Source organism: Strongylocentrotus purpuratus, unplaced genomic scaffold, assembly GCF_000002235.5.
Source record: "Strongylocentrotus purpuratus isolate Spur 01 unplaced genomic scaffold, Spur_5.0 spur5_scaffold_10, whole genome shotgun sequence".
Lineage (NCBI taxonomy): Eukaryota > Metazoa > Echinodermata > Echinoidea > Camarodonta > Strongylocentrotidae > Strongylocentrotus > Strongylocentrotus purpuratus.
The window spans coordinates 22,766,576-22,792,500 of NW_022145595.1; the positions used below are offsets into that span (position 1 = coordinate 22,766,576).

The following is a 25,925-nucleotide window of genomic DNA, read 5'->3' on the forward strand; positions in this document are numbered from 1 at the left end:
ATATCGCATGCTCCAATTCACAAACTACTAACCATGCCATTTCTAACGGCTATGACACAATTACAGCGCAGGACGCGCGGAACGAGATTCTCTGCGGACTGACTGAGTATAATAGGGAGCATATAGTGTAGCAGCCCCAGACCAAGTCCATGCTCAGAACATGCCAGTCAGCAGTTGTTGTCCTCAAGCGCTTTATTGGAGAATTGGATATATCACAACACAATGTCAATGGCGACTGGTGAAGATGATTTACATTGGAAGAATTTGTATTCTGCAACCTCTGGGGATCTTGATCTAAAGCGCCTTGAGGAAGCCTACAAGGGATGGTCAGAGACATATGATGAGGTATATATTTTTCATTTATTATTCATCTCCGATAATAGCATGCAAGAAATCTATGCTAACGGCTTGAAGAGCTAGATGTCATAGCATAACGCATATCTAACTCTTTAATTTTCAATTATTTGATTTGTATTCTTCTTTAATGGTTTCACAAGCCAGTTACATTTTACCTAGCGTAAAGGGTTCGGTAATAAAATGAAACATGATATTAGTATCACCTAGCTATAAAGAGTAAGTCAACCATGATATTAGGTTGGTTAGAATAGAAGCAGAAAAATAAGAGAAACAGGTCAGTCCTAGTTTGAGCAAATTCTGATTGAAAATAAGAAATATTATGAATTTTTGAAGTTGCGATTAATCAAACACAAATTGGCAACTCTGTGAATATCTTACGAGCTCCCCTCCGATTTGCTCTGTAATTAAAAGTCCATAAACTTTCATATACTTCGTTAATAATGACAGAATAGATTTTTTTCATTCATGGGTTGTATAGAAATTATGTAGTGACATACTATTTATTCATTGTAAAATGTAATTTTAGCAAATTTCGTTTAAATTTAATTTCATATTATCACCTTATTATACCTACTTTTCTTTGGATTAACACTTCTCGTATGTCGTCATATCTCAAAATCATCATTCACCCATTGTGTAAACATGTACAGAGCTCTCTGAATATGATATACAAGTACTATGTACTGTAAGCATTTATATCAGCAATGTTATATGTTTTGATTGTTGTTTGGTTTGTTGTTTGGTTAGTTTGGTTTGTATTTTGCTTTTGTCGGTGAAAAGAATCTTATTAAAACTCCGATAATGTTATTCCCTTCCCGTTGTCCTGCTATTCTCACTAGCGCTGGACCTAATATATAATGATGATAATGATGATGATGATGATGATGATGATGATGAAAATAATGAAAATAACAACACCAGTAACAATAGACATTAAAGCAGAACATACAGTATATAGAACACGTATTAACGTTAATACTACTACTACTATTAATAATGATAATGATGATACTACTACTACTACTACTACTACTACTAATGATAATACAAATAATGATAAAACCGTCTTTTCGTTTCAGGATCAGGTCAAAATGAAATTTAACGGCCCTCATCAAGCAGCACAAAAACTGTCCAGCTTGATGGCAGATAAAAGCAAGAAGATCCTAGACGTGGCTTGTGGAACTGGAGGGGTCGGCAAAGAGGTAAATAATACAACCCATCTTAAAGCCCCGCTGCACTTCTTATAGCTACTTGCGCCCTCTATACAGCCAACAATGCCTAAGCGGTACCCGTTGATCCCCATTCAATTCAATTATTTTTATTCATCCAAATTCACAAGAATACATGGGAATTTGTTTTGGTCACACATTGTACAAACACGTAATATATATCGAGAATAATATCGTTAGTGACTTTCGTTTGTCTCGCAATGTATGGTCAGCAAGGGATCAAAAGATCATATATATATATATATATATAATAAATATCGTTGTGTTTATAATCATAGAAGAACCATCAAAATAAAAGAAAGACAAGATAGAAATGTTCTTATATTCTAGTATTACACATTGAAAGTGATGACAAGAATAGAACATCAGTGTGAAGGAAGGAAGGAAGGAAAACCACGCCAAGCCGATACTTGGGCCCACATGCCCTGTTCATTATGTTAATTGAGAGCTGATTTGATGAGACAACCATCTGCCAGTGACCTTGCAGGGAGGGATAATCCATCCATGCCAAATTAGTGCAGGGAGGCTTTAAAGAGAAGGTTGAGGTCTGTCTAAAAAGATGTAAAGTAATATGTGAACTTTCTCGTTGTTTTTATGTCATTTTGGAAGAATAGGCCAATTATTGAACAAACATCACTGCAATGGATTGCTCTCCCATATTCAAAATTTGACAACAATCATCTGAAATGCTTGGATATTGTGAAAGAAACGTTGTAGAATTGATCAGAAAAGTTTGATCATCTAGCAAATTGGTACGTAGTATTGGTGTATACTGCAAGGTTCTGAAATCATCAAAATGATAAGAGATTTCTGCCCAGTCTTGGTAAAGTAACAAGCACTGTACACAGAGAGATGAATATGGGACTACGCGACACGTGCGCGATATCTATCCGGTCCAGATAGATATAATAATTTACCAAATATATCAATTAGTAGGCGGATTCCCGGAAAAATGTGTTTCATCACGAATTATTCAAACATATTCTTTCACATGATTGGTAATATGAGCTTTCATTTCTTTTTTTTTGAGAGGGGGGCGTTTCCAAAACTGGTCTATACCTTAAACTTAAAGATAAACTTGAGTTCTGGTTTAAAAAAAAGAAGAAATGAATTCTCACACAATCAAACGAAACTTACACTGAATGTTCAAGATTACAAATAAATGTCATTTGCACAAAAAAATTGGTAGAAAATGTATACTGGCTGAGTAATGAGCACAGAAAGATAAGGAAATCAAGATATGTAGGTCCGACACCATTTGTGACATCTTTCTGTGTACAGTGCTTGTTACTTTACCAAGACTGGGCCAAATTTTATTATGATTTTGATGACTCCCCTTGCATTACACACCAATATTTACATGCTACACGGATCAACTTTTTTTCGGATCCATTCCACACCTTTTCATTCACGATGCAATCGCATGACCAGAACTCAACTTTATTTTTAATCGTATCAAGTTGGTACGAACAGGAAGAAGGTCCGAGTAAGAGGGTGTGAGCAACTAGTAATGGTGTAATTGAAACAGGGGCGTAAATCCTGGGGGGGGGGGTGGGGGGGGGGCTGCATCCCCCCCTGGTTTGAAGTAGGGGGGATGACCTGTACAATCATCCCCCCTGATATTACCAACAAAAAAAAGAGAGGAAAAAAAAGGAAGAAGAAGAAGAAAAAAATGTGATTGTTTCAATTGCAGCATAATGCATGAGAAATGAGTTATTTTGCTTATGTATAGCCTACACGTATACAGTATGTCACGATAAGGAAACGTCAAGGCTTCCGCGCTTCGCGCGAGAGGGGGAAACTGAGTTCAGATAAATAGGGCTTATTAAGAGTCAAAAACGGTGCAACGAATCGTCTTCTTTCTATAATAATTAAATCAAACGTCTAAGCTTTTCGCGCTTCGCGCGGGAAGGGGAAACTGAATTTAGACGAGAATTAAGAGTCGAAAACAGTACACTCAATCGTCTGCTTTCTCTAATAGTTTAAGGAAACGTTAAGGCTTCCGCGCTTCGCGCGGGAGGGGGGAACTGAATTCAGATAAATAGGGCTTATTAAGAGTCGAAAACGGTGCAACGAATCGTCTTCTTTCTATAATAATTAAATCAAACGTCTAAGCTTTTCGCGCTTCGCGCGAGAAGGGGAAACTGAATTCAGACGAGACTTAAAGAGTCGAAAACAGTACACTCAATTGTCTGCTTTCTCTTATAGCTTAAGGAAACGTCAAGGTTTCCGCGCTTCGCGCGAGAGGGGGAAACTGAATGCAGATAAATAGTGCTTATTAAGAGTCGAAAACGGTGCAAAGAATCGTCTTCTTCCTATAATAATTAAATCAAACGTCTAAGCTTTTCACGCTTCGCGCGGGAAGGGGAAACTGAATTCAGACGAGAATTAAGAGTCGAAAACAGTACACTCAATCGTCTGCTTTCTGTAATAGCTTAAGGAAACGTTAAGGCTTCCGCGCTTCGCGCGAGAGGGGGAAACTGCATTCAGATAAATATGGCTTATTAAGAGTCGAAAACGGTGCAACGAATCGTCTGCTTTCTCTTATAATTTAATGAAACGTCAAAACTTCCGCGCTTTGCACGGGAGGGGTAAACCGAATTCAGACAAAGATTAAGAGTCGAGCACGGTTTAACAAATCGTTTACTTTCTCTTATAATTTAATGAAACGCCAAAACTTCCGCGCGGGAGGGGGGGGGGAGGGGCGAACTGAATTCAGAAAAGGATTTACAGTCGAGAACGGTACAGCAAATCGTCTCCTTTTTATAATAATTTAATGAAACGCCAAAGCTTTCACGCTTCGCGCGGGAGGGGGGGGGATTCATTCAGACAAGGGTTAACAGTAGAGAACGGTACAATAAATCTTTTACTAATAATTTAAGGAAACGTCTAAGCTTCCGCGCTTCGCGCGGTAGGCCTATCACCCACACACCCCTAATGAGCGTGTGTGTGTGTGTGTGTGTTGTGTGTTTGTGCGTGCGCGATCGCGCGCTTGCGTAAATTAGTGTGGGCGTGTGCTCCTGCTTGTATGTGATGGCTATCGCCGATCATCCCCCCCCCACTCCTCGGTACGGATTTACGCCTCTGAATTGAAATATACATGAGATATTTACTGCTGCAGGGATTAACTTACGCCGACTAGCAAGCATCCGTCTGAACATGGCTAATGTCAGACATGCTGTAGCATCACCAGGGAGAGAAACACTATCACTATGAACATGACGGACAAAGAAAGAGGACAAAATATACAGTTCCTCATTCTACCCTCAACAATTGCTGTGGTAGACAAAGGAACATCCCTTCACTGCTATTATGTAAAAATGTGTAGAACAGGTGTCACATGCATATTCACCTGTGAAAAATGAAATTCTTTTGTGAGCATGTGCTGAGTGGCGGAAAGTTACATAGCACTGTCTCTTATTAGCTCACAGATGATGTCACAAGATGAATGAGATCTGTAGCATTTTTTAAGGGTGGAGCTTAGCAGGTCGGAGCAAATTATTAAAAGCAGTATTTAACAAAATATATGAAACATACTTAGATGTTTAAATAACAAAAATATGAGTTGAATGCAGCCCTGCACATAAACAGGAATCAACTTATATTTGGATTTCACCCAACCTTTTAAAGGTAAAGACCAGTATTGGAAACGCCCCAATTTCAAAAAATGAAATGGAAGCTCTCATTACCAATCATGTGAAAGAATATGTTTTAACTAATACATGATGATAAAAAATTTGCCGGGAAACCGCCTACTAATTCATATATTTGGTAAATTTTTTTCTCTCATGGTCTGTGAGAGATATAGGGTAGTCCCATATACATCTTTCTGTGTATATGCGAAAGCTAATGTGGTTTGATTAGCAAGTGGCGCTTGTAAAATGGCGACTGGCTGGAATGCTCCCCAGGGAGTGGAGAATGTGCATACCTTGTGTGCGGGTAAGCCTGAATCCGATGACCGGGGTAATAATAATATGTTGTAAAGCGCTGTGATACACATGTATGTCTGTAAGAGCGCTATATAAATGCCAATATTATATTATTATATTATATAGTGCTTGTAACTTTACGAAGAATGGGCCAAATTTCTTATCATTTTGATGATTCCAGAACCTTGCAGATGCTAGATGCTAGATGATCAACCTTTTCTGATCGATTCCACAACGTTTCTTTCACAATGCAATCGCATGACCATAACTGGTCTTTACCTTTAATGGTGTTACTAACTGTTTTTTCCATTACGATTCCCCTATTATATTAGCTTCATTCACAAGGCTATGTGAATATAGATGGTGTTGATCTGGTTCAGGACATGCTCACTCATGCGGAACAAACAGGAGTCTATTCCCGACTCGAGGCTTGTGACGTCATAGGTCAAGGGATTTCTTGTCCGGATGGTGAGGCTAATCTGGAGGAAGCAATGACGTAGAGTAGATCATGATCAATTTATTCGTTGAAAAGGAACAGATGACTTAAGCCCCTTTCACACTGGATCTGCATAGTGTGGAGTACCGAGTACGCCGAAATTAGGCTGCGTATTCATGAACAAAATGTTGCTTCGGCGTAGTACCTGCCGGTTATGCATAGGCTGGCGTACCATTGCGTATATGGTTACATACCCTGTGCATATAGACCGCATACCTAACGCGTATGCAATTGGCGTTGGCGTACCTACGCCTATCATTGGGTATAACAGACGTAGGGTTGCGTATGTTTACGTAGGCCTGGCGTAAAGGGTACGGAGGTTAGCGCACAGTTGCTAACTGTATGCGCAAATAGGATCTAGGACACCTTAATTAATTTATACGCTTTGACTGCTTTGTCACACTGGCGTAGGGAAGCTAACTATTGCGTAGGCATGGCGTACAGTAGCGTAGTGTTGCCTAGACTTGCGTACGAAATGCATACGTTTTGGGTCTAGTGTCTATGCCGAAAGTATGCGATCCATATCGCTACCCCTCTGCGTCCATCAGCGTATAGTTACGTAGGCCAGCATAGGACAACGTACGCTCGGCGTAGTCGGTACGCAACACTACGCAACTAAACGTATGGCCCGGTACGAAAGGGGCTTTAGGATTGATTTAATTCGTAATGCGTCACCTGTTAGGAATGTCGGGGAATAAAATTTTCTATTGGCTACATTTTGTGGGCTTTAAGATGTGGTGATTAATTGGCAAAAAATCACTTGTTACTTTAAAAACAAATATTTCTCATACTGTTCTGGAAATTATATTTATCCTCAATTTCATCCATCCTCGGCGTCTTCGACACAGTCCAAGCTTCCTTATTTATTGGCGAACTCGGTTCTGTATCGATTTCCAATCATTTAAAAGGTAAAACTTAAAGGGACTTGGTAACATTGTTCATATGAGAGAAAATGGTGCGAAGGTGATGACTTCACTGCTAGGCCTACAATTAAAGATAATCTGAAACTTTGAGTGAAAACAGACCATTATTAAAAATTGGTTCAAAACTGATCTGATCGATTCCTTAATTTTCCAAACTATATTATTACAATTTGGTGAATGTAAAGTGTTGAAAGATTTTTAAAAGTCTGTCTTAAATCCTTTTTCATAGAAAAACGGTAGGAAATATTCAAAAATGGTTTGGAGAATTTACTGTTAGAGGGTGTCGCATAGTGACGCCTTCATAGAAAACCATAAATATCTTTGTGGTTTGAGAATTTGTTCAGGATGTTTTGTATGTTAGAGGTTTAGTACAGTAAACATTTCATGCACAAATTAAGCATTTCTTTCGTCTACCTACACCAATGTTACCGACTCACTTTAAACTCAAGTGGAAGTTTGTTTAGGGTGTTAAATTTTTTGAGAACAAGTTGAATGACACTAACATTTTTGAAATATTGATTTGAATATTTGATTAGATTATTTTACAATTTTTACGAATGAAGGCCATGAAATATGTTTAGGCCTTTATTAACAATCCATTCAGAACACGACAATACACTATGCATCGCAGCTGAAATCCCAATTCCCTCTAATAACCAATCATGTTCTTGCTCATAATGTCCTCCTTCGTGGTTGTATTACAGGTACCTATGACGCTATCCTGTGTGTAGGGGCATTCAACCAGGGGAATATAACACAAGCAGTGTTTCCAGAACTGCTCCGGGTAGCAAAGAAAGGTAAAAACGATTTCGGTCGGAGTAAAGGTCGTGTTAAGAGCTCGTCTACTTCAACCCAGCTTCCGCATCCAAAACCGCGCGAAATCTAATTTTCATTTTCGATTGTAAATTAACAACCCTTGTGAAAGGTCACAGATACTCCGAGTGCCAAGTGAGAACATCCACACGGTTAACTTACGTTATCCTCTAGTCGCGTTAGCGCGTCACTCATGGGAAATCCAGGAGTAAATCAGTCGGCGTAAAGGTAGGCGTAGCTAACACGACTATCATTCAGACGATCACTACGCCGACCTTTACGCCGTCCTTTACGCCGACCTCACCATTATGTACGCTGACTAGCTCTAAACACGACGTTTACGCCGACCAAAAGTTACATCGTGTTAACACAGCTGTTTGATTAACCAAAACGGCATATTAATTTGTATAAATGGAAGTCATTTTGAATACATTAGTCTTTGCTTTGTCGGGCATGCCTCTGGCAAGCTTTTCAGTAGTAAAAAACAGCACAGCATAGGTAAAGGGCAAGCTATAATGTTTTTCCTACCTATATCAACAACTAATGCATGCAATTCGCATTCTGACTATCGAAATAATACATGGTAGGTGAATGTAATAACTCGTTGACAATTACTTGTTCAAGTAAGAATGCATTTTGAATCGAAATTGGCATTAATTTGGTATAAGGAGTAATTGAGTCTTTGAAAGCTGAAATGTCTAGTTTAACCCGAATCTTTACGTTCAGGTATAATGTTGTAATATTTGTATGCTTTTTTAATTGCACAGACAGGACCCCCTGGAAGATCAATATTTGTTGTTAAAAGGGCTATCCATTTTAAAGAAGACTTGAATAATTTTTTCCCCCTTCTTTCTTTATATAATTCTTCATCTCTATCTCCATTTCTTTATTATTATTTTTTTCCTCATCCCTCTTCCATTTTATTGATATTTTGTTTCCTTTTCCCCATCAGGTTGTATCATTTTGATTGTTATGCGAGAGGCATTCGTCTACACCTGTCCCGACTTCAAGAATGGTCAACTCGACACGGACATTCTCATGCGTGCTCAGAACGGAATCTGGAAATATACCCTACGTGAAACAGTCCCTAAATTCATTGGGGATTTATCTGGTCTTCTTTATGTGATGGAAGTCCAGTAATATCTTCGCGTTCCACAGTTTATAGATGAGGCTACCATGTATAAACAAGACATATTATTATTATTATTATTATTATTATTATTATTATTGTTATTATTATTATTATTATTACTCATGTTGCATAAAGAGATGTCGATTGCAAATAGTATTCTATCAACAGGTTTCAATAAATGTGTATAGAATAATTTTGTCATGCGAATTGATTACTAGACTAGGTATCGTACCGATTTATCCCTATGCTAAAACCATGGATCTAGGTGGACTTAGGAATTCTAACCACCTACGCATTCCTTATGCAAGAACTGAATGATACAGAAAAATCAAGTGTCCCTACACTTTTAAAACTGGTTAATGCTCAGTTGTAGATCATGTATAGTAATGTATCCTATTTGTTTTTCTTCTTTAAAAAAATAATATTAGAGTTATTGTTTTGTTACTTTGTTTAATTGAACTCAAGATCGATCCAAAATTCAAAATTTGTGCACATATTTTTGAGTGCTCTTCATTTTTCTTATAAAGTTGTTCTTAAAACAACGTGTATAATTCTGGTGCAATAACATAATTGTAACTCAACTTCATTTTTGTGACTGACTGAATGCTGATGTTTATTTATCTATTCGAGAACAAGGCGAGCCGAGTCAACGGCCCGTTGATTGGTTGATCAACCGTGTGCTTCGACCAATGGGCCTTGTCCGTTATTGTTCTAATCATTGATCGAATTATTTGACCGCCGGTCCACCCATAGAGTATAAAAACGCGTTGTGGCGTGCGCCCGTAATCCAGCTAACAGTGGAAGTTACAAACTGATTCAGCCGAGGACGCAGTTTCGAAACGTATTTCGAATTTTTGAATAAATAAGATGATTTTTACAAAGCTGGGTGGCAGAAATTATGGGAAACTGCTGAGAAAGGCAGATATCTCTACAACATACAACGAGATGTAAAATATACGTGTTTGATAAAAGGTTTTTGTCGTAAGGATGAAAGAATTTACACCAATTCCGTCTTTAAATAGGCATAATATGGGCCTTTGTGACAATTGTCATATTTTCGAAACTATCGAACATTTTATGCTATCATACCCTAAATATGAAAGACAGAGGAATCGTATGTATCGCAGACTTCACGCGACGAATCCTAACGTAAAAAAACTATTCAGAAAATTAAAAAACTGCACAATCATTTTAGCCTTGATAAAAGGTACTGGAAGATATAAATAATTATAAGGGGGGAAAAGTGTATTAATGCATGTTTGTGTCGTTGTCATTCTTGTGCTTTTCATGCCTTAAGGCATCCAAGTAACCGTAACATAAGTCGAAGTAACGGAGGAGATGATGGACAAACGAAGCCTGAATAAAATTAAATATGGCAGCCGATTATTACATGCGTATACTATTATTAAATTTGAGGCACATTAGTTAGCATTAACTCTATAAATTGACATTAAAACTTCACGTTATCATCATCATCATTATGAAGTATGAAGGCATGTATGTCATATGGTGAAATCATATAACTATCCCGAAACTATACCGTTCGGGATAGTTATACGATGAATTTGCTGTGTGTGGACACGGGGTAGGTCACTGTTAACTGTTAAACGTTTACAGTTCACAGATAGGATAAATGTGACATACTCATGATTCTGCAAAGTTCTACAGAATTTGATGTTGGCCGGCTGCAAAAGGGATACACTACCTTTAAAATAGAACCTGACGTATACATGTTGTGCGTTAACACTTGTCTGCATTAATTAATCTGCTCCTGGCCCTGATAAGCGCAGGTAATATTTAAAGGAGAAGTCCACCCTGATATTAAGTTGGATTTAATAGGACCACAAAATGAGAGGAAGAGGTCAGTGAAAGTTTTAGCAAAATCCGATTAAAATAAGAAAGTTATGAAATGTTGAAATTGCGATCGATCAAACAATAAATGAGCAACTCTGTGAGGTCTCGGTTTTACTATTAGCGTTGAGGGTGCTTTATTTCCTCAGGTGGTTGGGTGGGCGTGCGCCATGGGAATTCACAGTCCAGGCGGTGGACTATGGTCGGCCATGCATGACACTAGTACAACCCGTTTATAAGCAGATTTCAAAACACGAAGTAACATTATGTTATCCCGTCACAAAAATATAAAAGGAGCATCAGAGCAGTTTTAAGAGATGGAGGCCTATCTGGCAACAAATTATTCCAAGCAGCTGCCGTTTTCTATGGTTGCACAATAAACTCTACTGTTGTACTGTTACCTTTGATGACCGAGGTTCGAAGCCGCCAATATCATTGGAAAGCTTGATTAGTGATTTTGTATGAATGTAAAATCAAATTACCAAGAAATTAAATGTGGAGTACCTCAAGGATCCATATTAGGCCCATTATTGTTTATTTTATATATCAATGATCTTCCTAGTGTGTCGAGAATTTTAAAATCAATTTTATTTGCCGACGATACAAGCATTTTCTTATCTCATCAAAATATACAATCACTTCAAGATATCTTTAATCGAGAAATTAAGTTAATAAACACATGGTTTTCTGTAAATAAATTGTCAATTAATATAAGTAAGACACATTATATGATTTTTACTAATAAAAAATGTGACACTGATTCTATTATTATTCGTTTGTGTAATACAGGAATTAAACAGGTATCTTCACTTAAATTTCTTGGCATAACCATTGATAATAAGTTGAAATGGACTGATCATATAAATGCTGTTTGTAATGTATTATCGAAAAATATTGGTGTTATGTATAAGTTAAAATCATTTCCTAAATGTATATTGAAGATGATATATAACAGCTTGATATTACCATTTTTGTATTATGGAATACTTGCATGGGGGAATGCACATGAACCCCATATTAGGAAAGTGATTTTATTGCAAAAACGTGCAATTCGTACTATTTGTCATACTTCTTATCTTGCCCATTCACATCCACTTTTTAAAGAAATGAAAATATTGAATTTTACTGATATGTATAATTATCAATGTGCAATATTTATGTTCCAGTGCTATTTACAAATCCTTCCCAAATCACTTTTAAAACTTTTTATACTAAATTGTAATATACACCACTATAGTACTAGAAATGCTGAGAATTTTCACTTGCCACTTGTACATACAACTTCTTATAAACGTACAGTAATATTTAATGGACCTTGTTTATGGAGTAATATACCTCGTAAAATACGTGAATTGAAATTTGTTAACACTTTCAAACATAAATACAAAAAATACTTGGACGTATATTGATATTAACTACAGATTTTAATGGTTGTTAAATTCATTATATTTTACATGTAATTGTTGTTTGTTTCACTTTTTATTACAGCTTAACTTTTTATATTTTATTAATTGGTCAGCCGCATACAAGGACCACCTCCTTTCTGGCTGCTACCAGCATTAGCAATTTCCTTTGTATTATTCATGTGTGTAAATTGATTCTGTGTATTTCTGTGTTTATCTACATGTATGTTAGTAATTGTAATTGTGTGAAACTTTGTATACTGCTTTTGTTTTACCCTGTATGTTTTTTATTGCTTGGCAAAATAAATTGAATTGAATTGAATTGAATTTTTGTCACAAAGAAATCTACTTATTATTTCACTTTTTATGTGAACTAACAAGGGGAAAAACAAACAGATGATAAAATATGAATACGAAAGCCTAATTATGTCCAGAAAATCTGCTTACATGGTTTAATTTGTGAAAAACAGTAAAGATTTACAGTCCTAAAAGCTGCAATTTGACACTTTACCGATTACTTGCGGCTCACGTAAATAAAAAGTGAATTCGTTTATGTACAGTTCTTTATGATGTTATATGTCAGATTAGTGCCCACACATGCCCAGTCGAGTAATTTTGATTTATATTTCAGGAAATTTTGCTCCATTTCCTTTCGCTTGCCTCCTGTAAAGACACACATAGTATCAACTTGTAGTGAGATTTTAACTTGCACTATTCATCTGGGCACTCGACAAGCACAAGTACGATAATACGCCAGTATGGCAAGTCGTTTTATCATTTAAACATATTTCTTGATATCAAGAAATCAATTCTTGATATCACGAAATCAATTCTTGATATCAAGAATTACCATTGCTTTACAACGTAAAATCATTTCTTGATATCAAGAATTCAATTCTTGATATCACGAATTTGCTTTCTTGATACCAGGGGCGTCGCCAAAGGGGGGGTGTGGGGGGGTGCGACACCCCCACACCTGTCAGGATATTGTCGGTAAAATTGCGCTGCCGTCGGGAAAAAGAGAAAAGGGGGAGGGAAAAAATGAGAGGGAAAAAAAGAGAGGGAAAAAAAGAGAGGGGAAGGGAAAGGAAAGAAAAAAGAAAAGGGAAAGAAAAGAAAGAAAGGAAAAGAAAGGAAAGAAAGGAAAAGAAAGGAAAGAAAAGAGAAGAAAGAAAGAGAAAAAAGAAAAAGAGGGGGGAGAGGAAAGAAAGGAAAAGAAAGAAAAGAAAGAAAAGGAAAAAAGAAGAAAAAAAGAGTGAAAGGGAAACAAAAGAAACGGGGGATGAAAGAGAGGAGAGAGAGGGGAGGTAAGAGTCTGAGAGAGGAGGAGTGGGAGTAAAAGAGAAAATGGGGTTGTTGGGTGGAGTCGTCTCGTCGAGGGAGCAAGAAAGACACGGGTAAATATGTTGCTGTGTCGGGTCAGCTGTGTCGGTATTCTTGCTCGATCCTCATCAATGCATAAGTTTGAAGTCGGTGAGATGTATATTGTCGGTCGGCCGACAAGTTTTTTCCCTACGAACTGCGACTTCTTATCCGCTGTGACGACTTCGAGAGTGACTACAACTTCAATACTTGTATTTTCTCAAAGTTTCACTTTCCTATAATATCAGCTAAAGAAATCAGAGGTTTAAAATTTTTGGGGAAACTAAATTCAAACAGGGTTAAAGAGTCAACAACGGTACGACGAATCATTTTCCTTTCTTTATATTGTGATGAAACGCCAAAAATTCTGCGCCTTGCGCGGTAGGGGAAACTTCATTTAGACGAATCGAGAACGGTACAACGAATCGTCTTCTTTCTCTAATAATTTAAGGAAACGTCAAAGCTTCCGCGCTTCGCGCGAAAGTGGGAAACTGAATTCAGACAAATAGGGCTTACTAAAAGTCGAAAACGTTACAACGAATCGTGTTCTTTCTCTAATAATTTAAGGAAACGTCAAAGCTTTCGCGCTTCGCGCGAGAGGGGGAAACTGAATTCAGATGAATAGGGCTTAATAATAATAAGATTCGAAAACGGTATGAGGAATCGTCTTCCTTTCTCTATATTGTGATGAAACCCCGGAAGGGGAAAACTTCATTTAGACGAGTCGAGAACAGTACGACGAATCGTCTTCTTTCTCTAATAATTTAAGGAAAGGTCAAAGCTTTCGCGCTTCGCGCGAGAGGGGTAAACTGAATTCAGATGAATAGGGCTTACTAAAAGTCGAAAACGTTACAACGAATCGTGTTCTTTCTCTAATAATTTAAGGAAACGTCAGAGCTTCCGCGCTTCGCGCGAGAGGTGGAAACTGAATTCAGACAAAATTAATGGGGTTTATTAAAAGTCGAAAACTGTACAACGAATCGTGTTCCTTCTCTAATGATATGAGGAAATGTAAAAGCTTGGGGAAACTGAATTCAGATGAATAGGGCTTATTAAGAGTCGAAAACGATACGACGAATCGTCTTCTTTCTCTAATAATTTAATAAAACCAAAACTTCCGCCTTTCGCGCGGGTGGGGGAAGCTTCATTCAGATTAGGATTAAGAGTCGAGAACAGTACACCGAATCGTCTGCTTTTTCTCATAATGTAAGGAAAAGTCGAAGCTTCCGCGCTTCGCGCGAGAGGGGGAAACTGAAGGTGACACGACATTTGCTCCTGCGACAATTGCTCCGGGCTTTATTTCGTCTAAGATGTAGGGTTAGGGTTAGGGTTTCAATAGGGTCTTATGTTAGGTTTAGGGTTAGGTTTAGGGTAGGGTATAGTGTTGAATCCAGGGTTGAAGTTAGCCATTCGATTAGTGTATGAAATTTACAGCGGAGCAATTGTCGCCGGAGCAAATGTCATGGAATCAAACTGAATTCAGACAAAATAAATAGGGCTTATTTAAAGTCGAAAACGGTACAACGAATCGTGTTCTTTCTCTAATGATATGAGGAAACGTCAAAGCTTTCGCGCTTCGCGCGAGAGGGGGAAACCGAATTCAGATGAGTAGGGCTTATTAAGAGTCGAAAACGGTACGACGAATCGTCTTCTTTCTCTAATAATTTAATGAAACGTCAAAACTTTCGCGCTTCGCGCGGGAGGGGGAAGCTTCATTCAGATTAGGATTAAGAGTCGAGAACAGTACCGTATTTGCCGGCGTAAAGGCCGCAGTATTTTTGGAAGAGATAATATCAAAAAGTTGGGGTGCGGCCTTTACGACGAAAGAGTAAAAAAAAAAAAAAGTCAAAACCAGCACGAATTTGCACGTATGGGACTAGATCTACTAACGGTACAATAACTAGATTGTACAGGACATTTAAACACATCTTACCGACAATTTTATCTTGCATTGTTGACATGAATACGAAAAATAAATTGCTAAACCAACATTTACCGATAGATCTTGATCTAAGTTCGTGCCAATGCATTGCAAAAGTAAAGGAAGGGACCATTTAACGAAGCTGCCGCGAAGCATCCATCCGAAGTCGCCATTTTGTTTTTCCATTTCATGCAGTTTCGCATTACACCGTACATTGTGGTAGGGGTATCGGACACCAAATCTGCCCGCGATCACTTTTTGAGCTAAACTTCCGGTAAATTATAAGAATATTGATGAATTTGGTATCAGTTTGTAAAAAAAAAATAGTGTTTTACAAGAAAATTACGATAATTTTGTTTTGTCCGTTGGTTTTTTTTTTTTTTTTTTTTTTTTTTTCCTCTTTGAAATGTCCAAGTTGGGGTGCGGCCTATGCGGCGGTGCGGCCTTATCGCCGGCAAATACGGTACACCGAATCGTCTGCTTTTTCTCATAATTTAATGAAACGTCAAAGCTTCCGCGCTTTGCGCGGGGGGGGGGGGGGGGAATACTGAATTCAGAAAAGGATAAACAGTCGAGAATGGTACAGCAAATCGTCTTCTTTTTTTATAATAATTTAATGAAACGTCAAAGCTCTCGCGCTTCGCGCGGGAGGGGGGGGGGAAACTTCTTTCAGCCTAGGATTACCAGTCGAAAACGGTACAATTAATCGTCTTCTTTTCCTAATAATTTAAGGAAACGTCTAAGCTTTCGCGCTTCGCACGGGAGGCCCATCACCCACACCCCCTTATGAGCGCGCTTTTAAGTGATTCTCTTGCTCACTACCGCCCCTCCCTAAAATAAGATCCTAGCTCCGCGCCTGCATTAAAATATATAGCTATGATGCTGACTAAATTTAAGAAATAATTCATATATTAATGTCGTCAAGGAAAATGACCATTTTGCGCATATGCAAGTACTATAGATAGTCCATAGGAAAAACAATTTAGCCTTCGGCCCCAGGTTTATAGGGTTGACTTTGTAGATATTGGAAATTTAATTTTGTCGGTAATTGGTGGCTACTTTTGTCGGTAATCGTTGGCCTCTACACCCCCCCACTGAAAAAGGTCTAGCGACGCCCCTGGGTGTACAATTGCTTTATACAGTAAAATAGTGACATGCAAGTAAAAATAATCATGCTGCTATATGGTTTACAGCATTCTGGAACCTACAGGAGGTTCCAACCCTCTGATGACAGGGAGGGCGGTCATCTGGAAAGCAGCAACTGATGGGGCAGTAACTGCAGTGAATGGTAGTTGATTCCAGATGCGAATGGTGCGGGGGTAAAATGAGTACTTGTAGGAGTCGATTGTTGCCTCAGGAACAGAGAGCTTGAGTGTGTGGTCTCTTCTGCTGATGTATGTAGCTTTGGTTATGAGGTGAGGAAGACAAATGTTGACTAGCTGGTGGTGTATTTTAAAGAGCATGGTGCTTTGTGCTAGAAGACGACGTGTGTGCAGTTTATCCCATCCCAGCTGGGAAACAAGCCCTGTAGCTGACGTGGATCTTCGGTAGTCGTGGAAGACAAAACAAGCAGCTGTTTTCTGTACCCTTTCCAGACCTTCGGCAGCACCAGAAGTGTGAGGGTTCCAGGCTTCAGCGCCATACTCTAGCTGCGGTCGAACCAGGGCTGTGTATGCTCTTGACTTCACATCCTTGGTGCATGGTGACTAGGCTTGGGAGCGAGAGCCGAGTACCCGACTCTAACCGATTCTGAAATCCAGAACCGAAGAGTCGACTCCAATATCTAGAGAGCCGATTACTCGAGCACGTCGGTTCCGAGAAAAGGAGGCTCGGTTCCACGATAAGAACCGAGTCTTTGGCGCTGGAGTCGACTCCACAGCACCAAAAGTCAAAGAGATACTTTGCAAAAATGAACGAAGGAACATTGCCCGAACGAACTGGAGTCGATTCCACAGCACAGAGAATGAACAAAATCAGCTCTGTCAAAGCAGAATGCATGCGAGCGATGGGCGCACTAGCAGCATGCTGTTTTGATATACACATTTGTGTGTGTAACTCCTTCGTAGTATAGTACTGTGTATCAGAGTGAGGTGTGTGTGCTATGGATGTGTATAGCACTGCTACGTGTTGTCTGTAATTGCCCACCCCCCCCCCCCCCCCCAGCTGAACGTTTGACCTTTGGTGAATGGCCCCATTTTTTCTCCTCTTGGAGTGTGTCTGATCAAGTTGATTCATGTTTTCTCTCGTGCGCAAACTGATTAATGTGACTTTGTACTCTGTCTCTCTCTCTCTCCCTAGTCTCCCCTTCCCCTAGACATCAGACGTTTAGTTCTCTTCCTCAAATAAACTAAATCACACAACTCACAATTTCCTCCTCCTTTCTCTCCCTTGAATTCTCCTCATCAGGTTTTTTTCTTCTTAAAAATAAGTTTGACAGGTCTACAATTTACCTTTACATTCCCCCCACCCCCTATATATCTCTTGTATCCTTCAGTTATTTTTTTTTCCTTACAAGAATAAATGTGGCAGGTCAACATCTCCCCTTCTCCCTTTCTCTCCCTTTCTCTCCCCCTCCTGCATCCCCTTCTGTTATTATTTTTGTCTCAAGAATAAGTTTTGCAGATCTACATCTCTCTGTCTTGTGTTATTAGCGCAATCTCTAATAGTGGCTGAAAATGCAGACTAGTTATTCTGAAACCACGATCTATATAGCGCTGTTATCTGTTGTTTAGAAAGCACGTGGTTAGTAGTAACCATGGGAATGGAGTGCCACGGGCTGGGGCCGGGGTCATTAAACTTGCACTTGAAACAGTTAAAGTTGATACTCTAAGCAAATAAATGTCCCTTAATTTGTTACCTACGGCAAGTATATGTTATTCTTAAGTTTTTCAATTACTTAGTATATCACAAAAAATTCTGTCTACTCGAAATCCTCAATTGAAATGTCTAAAATATCCGCCTCTCTTTGCATAGAAAATCAGTCACGACGCTGGTCTACTATTTATGACCTCACGTCCGGGAGAGAGTATATTCACGTACCCGGATGTTCCATAGCAAACATGTGCAGGGTGATACGATTTTTTGCATATTTTTGTTTCAAAGGCTGAAAAGTCTAATAAATCATAATTCTATGTACAATTCTTTACCTTCCCCTAGTACTGCATAGTATTAATATCAATTCCCCTTTTAAAAATTATGACATATACATGCCAACGATGTGCTATTAGTCGATATTTTCACCATGTAATTTTTGTTTTGGTGTTGAAATCGGCCCAGGCACGGAGTGAACAGTATACCCATGCACAGTTCATTACCATACACTACAGCGATCTCATGATGGTTTCTTCTTCCTTTTTCCCATGTCTTTCGCCTTCCTTGGCCCTGAACATCCTTCATCTACCAATTCTGACACCGGTAGTCAGGAGCAAGTCTTTGTTAGTTGTTTTTCTTAGCTGGCAACGTCGCTTTCATTCTCTTGCAATTGCCGATAAACATATAACTAGCGCACGTACGTTCCATCACAAGCAAGCAGCACCTAGAGCAGCGGCTTGGTCTTACCTCCCGATTCTGCTCGCTCCACGAACGTTCATGCAAGAGCCGCATCACTCGCCAAAATATTATAGAGGAAGCGCGCTTGCATGATCTCGTTCAAGTTTGATATTTTACAACATAAAATGTTTAACTGGTACTGTATCCTTTTTTGAGGCAGTCACACACATCTATGATAAGTACTATCATAGTTCTAGACCTATTCGTTTTACAAAACTGCTCATGTACATCTGATGACAATATAATGCATCCGCCTATTCATAAGTGCACGATTTAACTTTAATTCCTAAGCAGTAAACTCGTCTTAAATCTCTACCAAATAGGTGAATATGAGGATATAAAAAGAAATCAGCAACTGGAAAATGTTGCTTCGTTATTCTTCATTCAAATGAAAACAGAAAATCCATCAAATATACTCCTTAACAACAACAAATCTAAGCTCTGACAGGATAGCATTTACGTAGGGATATCACTGCCATTCACTCTCACTGAGCCCATGACTCCCGTTCGTGACGTCACGGATAGAGGCCCGACTCTACGTGCACTTCCGGGTTTCAGACTTAGATATTTTGGTAGAGTTTACTCGAATAAATTCATTATTCTAAACTTGTTTTGTCGGGTGGACACCATTTGGTGTTATTATGGGGGTTAAAAGCTTTCTATTTATGTAATTATCTCAGTATTTGGGATTGTCTTAGAGTATCAACTTTAAATAATCCGCAATTAGTTCATTACACATGTTACACACGGTTTCGCAGATGGATAATTGATTGTGTAATACGCCGGCGCCGCCCACGTTAATGTTTTAACCCTGTGCTATGCCTGTGCTAGAGAGACACAGCTAGGTTTTCGTACAACTGTTTGGCAGTCTTTATATACTAAGGGCAGGAGGACTTGCAGTTTTGAGTCCGCTACACAAAATTCTGTGTAGAAGTTTAGTGTTCCAAATTTAGCTCTATCAGATAAGGCAAACCAAATCAAAATCGGTCAAGAAATGAGGGAGAAGAAGCAATTTTTGTTATTTTTGGAATAAATTTGCATAAATTACCATAATTAATTGATGGAGAACAATTTCAAAATTCTGTGTAGAAGTTTAGAGTACCAAAGTTAGCTCTACGATATAAAGCAAACCGAATCAAAATCGGTCGAAATATGAAGGAGAAGAAGCATTTCTGATTTTATGTGATTTTTAAATTATTATAGAGTCTAGGTCTAATATTGGAATAAATTTGCATAAATTACCATAATTAATCAATGGAGCAAAATCTCAAAATTCTGTGTAGAAGTTTAGTGTCCAAATTTAGCTCTACCAGATAAGGCAAATCAAATCAAAATCGGTCAAGAAATGAGGGAGAAGAAGCAATTTTTGTTATTTTTGGAATAAATTTGCATAATTTACCATTATTAATTAATGGAGAACAATTTCAAAATTCTGTGTAGCGTTTATTGTACCAAAGTTAGCTCTACCAGATAAAACAAACCAAATCAAAATCAGACGAGAAATGAAGGAGAAGAAGCATTTTTTGTGATTTCGAATAAATTTGCATAAATTAGCATAAATAACGAATTTCACAATCCTGTGTAGAAGTTTTAAATCCCCCTCCTAGCCCTATCATATGAAACAATCAGAATCAAAATCGGTTGAAAAATAACGAAGAAGAAGCATTTTGAAAACTGTGGACGGACGGACGGTCGCTAGGCCATGGCATAATTAAGCTCATCAGGCCGTTCGGGCCGGATAAGCTAAAAAATCAAGAATCAAGATGATTAGACTATTGCTTTACCTCATTTTCTCTTTTCATCCATGAGGCATGGCATGACCATCATGTAGATGCCATATGTTCAGTCATTAATGTTATTAGACCTATGTCAATTGTTAACGGTATAATCACTGTTAATTGGCAATATCTTTTTTTCTTTTTAAAATTTCATAACTAATCCACACTACCATTGCCATGAGTACCCCCATGTAAAAAACAGCCTCGGAATTGAACTCTTTATTTACATGTAGTATGACTATGAGGTTATCCCAAAATTTCAGAATTAAATATTGCATTGAACAAAAATTCACACTTACTCCCAGAGCTAGCTTTCATTTGAGCGAAGGCATCTCTTCCCAGCCGAACATCTTCGAATTCGGTTCCACTAAGGGTAAACAGCAAACGGGTGATTTCCGGGGTATAACGGATATCAAAGTATGTCAGCTTGTACGAAGGCATGGTGGATTTGATTTGAAAGAAAACTGGGTAAAGAAAGGAACAGAGGAAAGTTTCTTCGCGAAGTCGTTATGTTGAAATCGAGTCTATACGCGGTGCAGCACGTGCAACTATAACTGCAAGGAGTAGAAAAACTAAGTGTTACAGTGTGTGCATAGGTCGAAATTTTGCAGGTACGTGGTTCACCTGTACGTACGTAGGCTACGGTGTGCGCCACGGAACATGCATTTTCGCGAAGGTTATTCCACAATGGATGCATTTGTGTTGAAATCTTTACTGGATATTTATTTGTCAAAGGGAAGGAGGATTTATTGCGCCTTTGACCCTTTGTGGATTTTAGAAAAGCCTTTGATAAGATCGATCATCGAGCGTAAACGGCAAGGTATTTAATGCCATTAAGAATATGTATGCCTCGTGTGTTACGACCTCCGAAACATTTACTTGTAATATTGGGGTAAGGCAGGGTGATAAATTTAATTATCCCCCTTACTTTTCGCAATTTATCTTAAAGGTAATACAAAGTTTTGGGAAATTATGAAATTCGGTGGATAGTGATTCTTTACAATTTTGATATATTTGGATGCCCCTGTGGATGTATCATAAGCTCTAAAAAATTAGACCCTAAAACACTTCTGCTTTTGAGAAAAATGGAATATAAAAATTTACCGGTGCTCCCGGTAAATTTTGATAAATTTCAAATAGCGCCTACTCGGCCGTACAATGGTAGCTGCGACCATGAAAATATCAGAATATGTAGCTGTGATATATAATTTCCAAACGGTATTGGCTAATCGGTCGATTTTGGTAAAAAAAAAACATTGTTTTATAGCTTAATTAATATATTGACCTTGAGAGGGAGCTATACAACGAGTGTATTATTTGCAATTTTATAACTTTAGACTCGATTTCAACCGCTACAACGACCACTGAATATTGTAGGATCGCATATGCTTCCAAAATGTTCATTCGAACCAAATTTATGACCTCATACCAAAACTTTGTATTACCTTTAATGATTTTGTTGGATATTGACGGTATTTTATTATGATGGTGTGTTCTGATGTTTTTGATAACAATTTCTGATGAAGACTTATTTATTAAGTTACATTTATTGCTATATAATTATGCAGATGATACTATTATCTTGGCAGAAAATCCAGATGAACTCCAAATGGCTTTGGATGCTCCGCAGTCTAACTACTGTGACTCTGCGAGAAATGGAAATTGTGTGTGAATAATGAAATAACAAAGATAATTATATATAGAGAGGGACGCACCCAATTTTTAAGGATCAATGTGGTACATGACTTTGTGTATTTTGGGGTTAAATTTAACTACTGAATGGTAATTTTAAAAAGGCCGCTATCAAAACAGGTGATTCAGGCAAGAAAAGTCTCATTTGCAATGACCTCAAAGGTGCAAGGTTAAGATTATCATTGGATATTCAGTGTGAGTTATGTGATCAGTTAATCCTGCCAATACTCTTATATAATATGGCTGTTGAGAATTTAAGTCAGATTGAAATTTTTCATCGCAAATTCTTAAGGGCCATAATATAAATGTCAATTAATATACACCTGACTGTATGAGACAAGCCGTACTAAAATTGATGTTCAGGTTAATTAATGTAGAATGGTAGGTTTGGGGCTAAAAGTAGTTAAAGGAAGTCATCATTGTAAATATTCCTTTAGATTCTATAATCTTTTAAAATTACTTATGGAAAGAGGTTCCCAGTCTCAATTATCTAAATGATTGTCATGTGTAGAGAATACATTAAATAATGATGGGCTCGGAAATGTGTGGCAAATGCAAGGGGAATGCAGTAATACATGCAGGCGCGTACACAGGGGGGGGGGGTGTTTGGGGGGTTAAACCCCCCCCCCTTTGGTAATTTTTGTGTGCAAACCCCCCCTAAATTTCTCTAAAACTCCCCCCCCCCCCCCAGTTAAAAAAAAAAAAAAAAAAAAAAAAATCCCATGGTTGACCTAAAAAAGCTGACCTTACCCCCCCCCCCCCCCCCAACGGAGCAAAATGTCAAATTTTCAAATTTCGAGACCAAAAAAAAAAGATGTGTCCTCTTCCCCCCCCCCCCCCCCCCCCCCCCCCCCCCCCCCCCCCCCCCCCCCCCCCCCGCTTATTCAGCGGTCGGCTGAGTCGTTGCGATTTTTTTTGGGACCAAAAAAAAAAAAAAAAAAGTGACCTCTTACCCCTTGAAAAAATCCTGCGTACGCGCCTGAATACATGTATTCTTCATGCTCTTAAGCTCGGGTTGACTGACATGTCAAAGCAAGAAATAATGTCAAATGTTTGGTCAAATCGCATTTGTGTTAACTACCGAATTATCAAGAACGAAATTTTATTTGAAAAGTATCTGGTAAAGTTGAATAGAAGAGGTGCAATCACTTTGTGTCGATTCCGATGCAGGTCACCCCGCTTACCAATTAATAATGGAAGGTTTGGAAATAATCCTGAAGAAAGTAAAATTGAATGTCCTGGTTGTAATTTAAAGGTTTTTGGAGATGAATTTCACTATATTTTTGTCTGCCCTTTTTTCAAGAAAGAAAGGCAGTTGTACTTAGATCGACAGTTTGTTGTGAGGCTAGCACATTTCACATGGACAAATTGTTTAACAGATCTAGCGTTATTACAATTAAGAAAACTTGTAAAATTCATAACAGTAATAATAAAATTATTTTCGTTAATATTGGTTCATAAGGCTAAAAGGCATGGTCCTATATTTGTTAATAAAAGTGTGGTCCTATTTTGTGTATAGTGGTATAGTATAGACAAACCAAACCACGTGGTATTTTAGACTTACACCTTACTGTATAATAGTGTATACTTAGTCTTTAGCTCATGATTTTTGTGTTTTAGAAATATAAAAATGTATATATCATGTCTATGTATTTTATTATCTTTCTGTATTGTGCTGTAAATAATGTTGTGCTCTCATACCCCTGAAGGTGGTCGATAGAGTCAAATAAAATCTTATCTTATCTTATCTTATCTTAGTTTCAAGTGTAAATTTATGGATGTTTCTTTCCTGGGGACCATAATCAGTGGCGGATTCAGGGGGGGGGCACAGGGGACACGTGCCCCCCGGTAAAAAGAAAAATGGGAGTAATAATTCAATGAAACGTCAAGACTTCCACGCTACTCGCGGGAGGGAGAAACTGAATTCAGACAAGGATTTAAAGTATAGAACGGTACAACGAATCGTTTTCTTTTTGTAATAATTAAATAAAACGTCAAAACTTTCGCGCTTTGCGTGGGAGGGGGGAAACTGAATTCAGACAAGTTAAGAAATGAAAACAATACAACGAATCGTCTTCGTTCTGTAATAATCTGAAACATCAAAGCTTCCGCGCTTCGCTTCGCGCAGGAGGGGTAAACTGATTTCAGACAAGGATTAAGACTCGAAAACAGTACAACGAATCGTCTTTTTTCTCTAATAATTGAATGAAACGTAAAAACTTCAGCGCTTCGCGCGGGAGGTGGAAAAATGAATTCAGACAAGGATTAAGAGTAATAATTCAATGAAACGTTAAAGCTTCCACGCTACTCGCGGGAGGGAGAAACTGAATTCATACAAGGATAAAAAAGTAGAGAACGGTTCAACGAATTGTCTTCAATCAATTTCAATCAGTGATATTTACATTAAAATCACCGTGATATAAATACGCTTGTTTTCACGATTCATTTTTTTAAAACAATTTTCAAATTCTTCTGTAAATTTTTTAAGATTGGATTGTGCTTATACACTGTTGCTCATAACGGTGGAATATTTTTTTTTATCCCAATTTATGGAATTATTTTAAAAATAATTTTAAAATACTAGATCTAGATAATAGTATACAGTGTCAGATTTTATTGAATAATAATTTGCCAATATGTGTTTTGCGTGACTGCTAAAGCATGTATATTATTCTACTATGTTTATTAACTAGGGGACCTATGCCCTTAAGTCATAAAGGACAGTAATGAGGATTAATGTCTCACAAAAGGGCTCTGATATAGCACATCGACACGGTGTTGATCCTGGGGCCTCACAGTTACGTGGCCATTGCTTTGTCACTGAACCATGACTGTACGCAGCGGGGGCTATGGTAGGGGGCAATTTCCATAAATTAAAAAAAAAACAGAAAATGCAATAAATTTTCAATAATTTATTGCATTCTACTCCGGTCCCCAACATAAAAAAATCCTCTGGACGGCCATGCATTATGGCTCAAGGCATGGGCACACAGAAGATTTTTTTATGTTGGGGACCGGGGTAGAATGCAATAAATTATTGAAAATTTATTGCATTTTCTGTTTTTTTTTTAATTTATGAAAACTGCCCCCTACCATAGCCCACGCTGTGTACAGTCATGGTTCAGTAACAAAGCAATGGCCTCGTAACTGTGAGGCCCCAGGATCAACACCGTGTCGATGTGCTATATTAGTGCCCTTTTGTGAGGCATTAATCCTCATTACTGTCATTTATGACTTAAGGGCATAGGTCCCCTAGTTAATAAACATAGTAGCATAATATACATGCTTTAGCAGTCACGCAAAACACATATTGGCAAATTATTATTCAATAAAATCTGAGACTGTATACTATTATCTAGATCTAGTATTTTTAAATTATTTTTTAAAAAATTCCATAAATTGGGATAAAAAAAATATTCCACCGTTATGAGCAACAGTGTATAATCCCAACTAAGATGTTCTTTTGTTTCTGTTGTAAAATTTCGATAAA

General features: G+C 38.1%; 1 protein-coding gene across 1 annotated transcript in view; it reads right to left on the reverse strand.

Moving 5' to 3' along the window:
- LOC105446747 (hematopoietic prostaglandin D synthase-like) overlaps positions 1 to 21,301 on the reverse strand; it is a 43,672-nt gene extending 22,371 nt beyond the window's left edge. Inside the window, exon 1 of the transcript XR_004063084.1 lies at positions 21,043 to 21,301. The gene's annotated coding sequence lies outside the window, so the exon portion shown is untranslated. The remainder of the gene's footprint in view (positions 1 to 21,042) is intronic.
- Positions 21,302 to 25,925: the final 4,624 nt, after the last annotated feature.